The sequence below is a fragment of the Myxocyprinus asiaticus genome, chromosome 47 (assembly GCF_019703515.2).
Source record: "Myxocyprinus asiaticus isolate MX2 ecotype Aquarium Trade chromosome 47, UBuf_Myxa_2, whole genome shotgun sequence".
NCBI classification, from domain to species: domain Eukaryota; kingdom Metazoa; phylum Chordata; class Actinopteri; order Cypriniformes; family Catostomidae; genus Myxocyprinus; species Myxocyprinus asiaticus.
The window spans coordinates 17,968,581-17,975,992 of NC_059390.1; the positions used below are offsets into that span (position 1 = coordinate 17,968,581).

The following is a 7,412-nucleotide window of genomic DNA, read 5'->3' on the forward strand; positions in this document are numbered from 1 at the left end:
CAGGATCATACAATTTTTCTACCTGGTCTCATAGAAACAAGTTACTATACCTACATATTTGCTATAACAACAATTACTTTTATTGCCTTTCACACAAATCAAGAGAACAACAGCAGATTATCAGTTCATAAACACCTTTCGCCCTGTTCCTCACACAATGCTTTCTTATGACTAGGGATGTGCGGAACGACTAATTTAACTGACATTTACATACATTTTTTTGAGCTGACTAGTGAACTAGTCTAAAAAGAAACCAACCTTCAGAAAACAGTCCAAAAAAAAAAATGTATGTAACCCATTTAATATACTTAATCTATTCCAAATCCGACGCTAAATTCCGCCGAAAAGGGGCATTTATCTGCAACGTGCTCGCCTAGCATTATCATCATTGTAGGCTACATTAAATATAGAACATGACACACATTCACTGAATCAACGTTAGCGAATAAAGGCATATTTATTGAAAACAATTGAATGAATAGTTCAGGACCAATAGCGCAACCATAATAGCCTGTTCTAAACGGTAAAGTTACTTAACATATTAAAACAGTGAGGACATTGTTGAAAATAATTAACAGGTAGGCTAAATCACCTTTCACCACATCAACAGCCAGAACACCGATACCAAACGATCCCACCCAATAGTCGCAAAATTTGAACACTACAAACACAAGGAACTTGTAAAAAGCAAAGGCAAAGAATTGCGGGGAACGCACTTCGGGATCAAGGATCAGTATCCATGTGAAATCCAAGAAAGATGGAATAAACTAATACCAATCATGAACCAGCACAGAAACGAGGGAAAAAGAATATCGCTCACCATGGACAAGTTATATATAAACTGACAATTATACAGAGACACCGATACCACTTGGATATAACACGGTAATCTTTTATTATCATGTCGCCTGCAAAGAATGTGTTTAGAAAACACTGAACAATTTACTATCTGGCAGTCACATCCTCAATGCATGCTTCCCACTTCATTTTCCATGTATGTTGCATACCTTACTTTATGTTCAAGTCTTCTATGTCTTTCAAGTCTTTCGGTTGACCACGTGACTAGCTTTGTTGTGCTAAGTAGCATTAAGGCGTGTCCTGTTTTTTCCACTGAACGGCTCCTTAACATCGTGTATATATTTGACTTGAATGCTGACGCAGAAGTGGCAGCGGAAGTGGTAGCCCTCGCTGAAAGCCCTCCTCGTGTGAAGACCTACTTGTGTAAAGACCAGCGAGTCTACCTGCTGTTGAACACAACATCACCGTGCAGCTGGGTGCAACTACAGTAACGCCTTCCAAAACGGTCAGAAATCTAGGGGTAACCATCGATAATAAACTACATTTAAAATGTGCGAGTCCACCGAGCAAGGACACCGACAAGGCGCCACTCACCATAGCACTTAAGTATCTTTTACTTTTATCTCTTTACTTATTTTCCATCTACATACTAACATGTCTACTTTACAAATAACACATGCCTTCAAGCACATCCCTGTTATCTGTTACAGACCGTTTTCACAATATAGATGCAAGACCAAATGCAACCCACACAACCTATGGCCACTTTGCACTTCAGCACCTGCTCTGCTCTCTTTCTCATTGGGACTCTGGAACTGCCAGTCAGCTGTGAACAAAGCTGACTTCATTTCAGCCTTTGCCACACAGTCCACCCTTAGCATCCTGGCAGTGACGGAAACATGGATATGTCTAGAGGATACAGCAACACCAGCTGCTCTCTCCTACAACTTCTCTTTCTCTCACACCCCTCGACACACCCGTAGGGGTAGGGGAACAGGTTTGCTCATTCATAACAACTGGATTTTTTCACCACACTCTTCACTATGTAACAATACTACTTTTGAATTCCATGCTATTACTACAATTCAACCCACAAAAATACATGTTGTTGTCATCTATCACCCTCCAGGTCAGCTGATAAACTTTCTTGAGGAGTTGGATGTCCTGCTGTCCTCCTTGCCAGAGGATGGTAGGCCACTTGTGGTTCTTGGTGATTTCAACATACACCAAGACAAGCCCCAGGCCACTGAACTGAATACTCTTCTGGCCTCATTTGACTTGGAAAGACTACACACCACAGCAACTCACAGATCGGGCAACCAGCTGGACCTAATTTTTACATGTAACTGTACCAACAAATATTCTTATTACTCCTTTACATGTCTCTGATCACTACTTTGTTCAATTCAACATGACTCTCCCATCTTCATTAAAACAGACTCCACCTTTGGTTTCCTTTCACCGTAACCTCCGTTCTCTTTCACCCTCTTGCCTTTCCACTGCTGTCTCTACCTCTCTTCCCACATAAAATTTATTTTCCACGCTTGATGTAAACACTGCCACAGACACACTAAGCTCTACTTTAACAACCTGTTTAGACAACATCTGTCCTCTCTCCTTTAGGCCAGCATGTACTACACCACCCAGCCCCTGGCTGTCTGACATCCTTCGTGAACATCGGACTGACCTCAGGGCAGCTAAGAGGAGATGGCGGAAATCTAAAGATTCAGCAGATCTAGGTAAGTATCAGTCTCTGCTTGCAACTTTTTCAGATAACGTTAAATCTGCAAAAACCTCCTATTACCAGAACAAGATCAACAGCACCACAGACACTCACAGATTGTTTAGAACATTAAACACACTTCTCTGCCCTCCCCCACCACCACCTGACACATCACTGACAGCAGATGTCTTCGCCACATTTTTTACTAATAAGGTTACAACCATCAGCAATACATTCTCAGCAGCACACCCTGTCAAACACCTGTCTCCTGTATGCCACTCTTCTGTCTCTATGTTCTCTCCTCTGACTGACACTGAGGTCTCTAAACTCCTCCTCTGCAACCACCCCACCACCTGTTCCCTTGACCCCATTGATTCTCACCTTCTCCAGGCCATCTCTCCATCCATCCTACCTGCACTCACACACATAATTAACATGTCTCTACTTACAGGCACTTTTCCCACTACATTTAAGCAGGCTCGAGTAACCCGCTGCTGAAGAAACCCGCACTTAACCCCACACAAATAGAACACTACAGACCAGTCTCTCTCATCCCATTCATGGCAAAAACACTTGAAAGGGCAGTTTTCAATCAAATCTCTGCATATCTCTCACAGAACAAGCTGCTGGATGACAATAGTGGACACTCCACCGAGACTGCCCTGCTGTCTGTCACTGAGTCACTGAGACAGGCGAAAGCTGAATCCAGATCATCCGTCCTGATTCTACTGGACATTTCTGCAGCCTTCGACACAGTCAACCATCAGATCTTACTCTCCACCCTCTCTATGCTGGGCATCACAGGAACTGTGCTTGACTGGTTTAATTCCTATTTCTCAGGTAGGTCCTTCAAGGTAGCCTGGAGAGGTGAGGTATCCAAGCCACATCAGCTACTTACTGGGGTACCTCAGGGATCAGTGCTTGGGCCACTTCTCTTCTCTATATACACAACATCACTGGGACCCATCATTCAGGCATATGGTTTCTCTTACCACTGCTATGCTGATGACACACAACTCTACTTGTCTTTCCAGCCCAACGACACCACAGTGACTGCTCGAATCTCTGCCTCCCTGGCAGACATCTCGGCCTGGATGAAGGAACACCACCTGCAACTCAACCCAGCCAAGACTGAACTCCTTGTCTTTCCAGCCAACCCTGCTGTTGAACACAACATCACCGTGCAGCTGGGTACAACTACAGTAACGCCTTCCAAAACGGTCAGAAATCTAGGGGTAACCATCGATAATAAACTAAATTTCACAGACCACATCTCAAAGACCGCAAGATCATGTAGATTTACACTCTACAATATCAGGAAGATAAGACCCTTCCTCTCTGAACATGCCACATGACTGCTTGTTCAGTCACTTGTCATAACTAGACTGGACTACTGTAATGCTCTCATTGCAGGCCTCCCTGCATGTGCAATTAGACCCCTGCAAATGATCCAGAATGCAGCAGCATGTATGGTCTTTAATGAACCAAAGAGAGCGCATGTTACACCACTCCTTGTCTTTCTCCACTGGCTGCCGGTTGATGCACGTATCAAATTCAAGGCTCTGATGCTGGCATACAGAACTGTCACTGGGTCTGCTCCAGCATACCTAAAATAATTTCTGCAGAGCTAAGCGCCCACTAGAAGCCCGCGGTCGGCTAAGGAACGTCACCTTGTTGTACCAACACAAAGAGGCGCCAAAACACTTTCCCGGACATTCAGCTTCATCATACCACATTGGTGGAATGATCTTCCCAACTCCATCCGACTCACTCTCTGACTTCAAAAAACGACTAAAAATACATCTTTTTCATGAGCACTTAACCAGTCACTAAAATAAATAAATAAATAAATTCTTGTTGCACTTTAATCTGTTTTGAATACTATTCTGATGCTAGTGAAACTTTGTAATATGGTACTTTTCATACCACTGTCTCCTTAAGATGATTCGACTTTGGATAAAAGTGTCTGCCAAATGAATAAATGTAAATGTAAATGTTCTATGTCATGTATGTCCTGTGTTAATTATCAGCAAGATCTGGTCCAATATACATGCTAAATATCACTCTGTCTGACTGGGGAACATCATGGTTACTTGTGTAACCTCCATTCCCTGATGGAGGGAACTCGACATTGTGTCGATGTAGTGACACTAGGGGTCACTCTTGGGAGTCCGAGACACCTCAGGTCTTTGATAAAAGGCCAATGAAAATAGGCGAGTGGTATTTGCATGCCACTCCCCCGGACATACGGGTATAAAAGGAGCTGGTATGCAACCACTCAATCAGGTTTTATGCTGAGGAGCCGAGACAAAGTCTGGCCATTTCAGCGGGTAGTTCAGCGTTGTGGCAGGAGGGACAAAATGTCTCATTCCCTCCATCAGGGAACTGAGGTTACACAAGTAACCATGACTTTCCCTATCTGTCACTCACTCGATGTTGTGTTGATGTAGTGACACTAGGGGTCCCTATACGAAATGCCACAACTGGCTGAACTGTGTTACGTGAACTGGCAGTGTGTGGTGGGCGGACCACTGTGTGCCTCATAGCCAGCGCACCAGGTCGACACGTAACTTCCCCCAACATAGTTATGAGTGTCGAACGGCCCTTTGGGGACAAGTCGACTACCCAAAAGATAGAGACAGGCTAACCCAGTCATGGCCTCTTTTCCCCTTCTCCTTTTCCACTCCCTAAAAAAGAAGGGGGATTATCTGACTGGACCGCCATGTCTAGTCGGGGGGTGTTCCTCCCAAGGGGAGGACACCGCGGAGACCACACCTCGCCCAAAGAGAGGGGGGGATATTTAAGTGAAAAAATACGTCACATGGTCTTTCCGAACATGTGGAGAGTCTTCAAGGTAGATCCTACCCAACGGGAGAGGAGTTACTACAAACATGGAGACTGGGGCAGAGGGGCTCTGCCCAAGGAAGATGCAGTTTACCAACAGGGAAACAAATTAGTGGAAGATATACATTGCATGGGGTTAGCCTTACAGGGAACCGCCACATGCGGAGCACCTACCCAAGAACAGGACTCTTAGTTAGCATGTGTACTGGGTCAGCAGCGAGTCTCTCCGAAAACTCGACTGCCACAGGGCTCGGAGGAAGTCAACCAGGGAACAAAGTTTGTGAACACTACTGGGAATTAATGGTGCACATCTTCAGCTCAGAGGAGGTGAAAGGCACTATGTGCAAGCGATACACCCAGTCGGCTATGCCGGGCTTATCCGCTTGTATTGCATGCCACTACCTGGGATGAAACCGGTTCCACCCGGAGGTTGTAGAACCTTGCAAAGGTGTTGGGTGTTGCCCAACCTGCTGCTCTGCACATGTCTGTTAGTGAGGCACCCCTGGCCAGGGCCCAGGAGGCCGCTACACCCCTGGTAGAATGGGCTCGTAGCCCTACCGGGGGCGGCATGTCCTGGGCGTGATATGCCATAGTTATGGCGTCAATGAGCCAGTGGTCAATCCTCTGCATGTAGACAGCGCTTCCTTTCCGCTGTGCACCAAAGCAGACAAAGAGCTGCTCAGAGATCCTAAAGCTCTGCGTGCGATACAAATAGATGCGTAAAGCGCGCACCGGACACAGCAACGACAGTGCTGGGTCTGCCTCCTCCTGGGTCAGCGCTTGCAGGTTCACCACCTGGTCCCTAAAAGGGGTTGTGGGAACTTTGGGAACATCGGGGTCTCAGGATCACGTGAGAGTAGCCCGGACCAAACTCCAGGTACGTTTTGCTGACAGAGAACGCTTGCAGGTCTCCTAACCTCTAGATGGAAGTGAGCGCAGTCAGGAGGGCAGTCTTCAAGGAGAGTGCCTTAAGCTCAGCTGGCTGCAAAGGCTCAAAGGGGGCTCTCTGTAGAAACTGAAGAACTACAGAGAGGTCCCATGAGGGAACGAGGTGCGGTCTGGAGGGATTCAGCCTCCTGGCACCTCTTAGGAACCTGATGATCAGGTTGTGCTTTCCTAAGGACTTACCGTCGACTGCGTCGTGGTGTGCTGCTATGGTGGCAATGTACACCTTCAAGGTGGAAGGGGACAGCCTCCCTTCCAACCTCTCCTGCAGGAAGGAAAGCACTGATCCGACTGTGCATCTCTGGGGGTCTTCCCGTCGGGAACAAAACAACTTAGCGGACAGACGCCATTTAAAAGCATACAGGCTCCTCATAGAGGTGGTAGACCACTTAGGTCTTCCGCATCCTGTCCAGGGGCCAGACATGGAGATTCCAGAGGTCCGGTCGTGGGTGCCAGATGGTGCCCCATCCCTGAGAAAGAAGGTCCTTCCTCAGGGGAATTCGCCAGGGAGAGCTGTCGCGAGGAGCGTGAGGTCCGAGAACCACGTCTGGGTGGGCCAGTAGGGTGCTACCAGGACTACCTGCTGCTCATCCTCACTGACCTTGCACAGGGTCTGTGCAAGTAGGCTCACTTGTGGAAATGCATATTTGCACAGGCCAGGGGGCCAGCTGTGTGCCAGCGTGTCTATGCCGAGGGGGGCCTCAGTCAGGGTGTACCAGAGAAGGCAGTGGGAGGATTCTTGGGAGGCGAACAGGTCCACCTGTGCCCATCCGAATCGACTCCAAATCAGCTGGACCACCTGAGGGTGGAGTCTCCACTCTCCCCTGATGGTAACCTGCCATGACAGCACGTCCGCTGTAGTGTTGAGGTTGCCCGGGATGTGAGTGGCTCGCAGGGAATTGAAGTGCTGCTGACTCCAGAGGAGGAGACGGCAGGCGAGTTGTGACATAGAAGGAGAGCGCAGACCACCTTGGCGGTTGACATATGCTACCGTTGCTGTGTTGTCTGTCTGAACTAGCACGTGCTTGCCCTGGATCAATGGCTGAAATCTCCGCAGGGCGAGCAGAATTGCCAACAACTCGAAGCAGTTGATGTGCCAATG

General features: G+C 47.4%; 1 long non-coding RNA gene across 1 annotated transcript; it reads left to right on the plus strand.

Annotated features, from left to right (window-relative positions):
- The first annotated feature begins 2,438 nt into the window (after positions 1-2,438).
- LOC127436856 (uncharacterized) lies at positions 2,439-4,333 on the plus strand. The gene is made up of 3 exons (XR_007896468.1): positions 2,439-2,537; positions 3,139-3,361; positions 3,556-4,333. It is a non-coding gene; the product is annotated as an uncharacterized LOC127436856 (long non-coding RNA).
- The last annotated feature ends 3,079 nt before the right edge of the window (positions 4,334-7,412 follow it).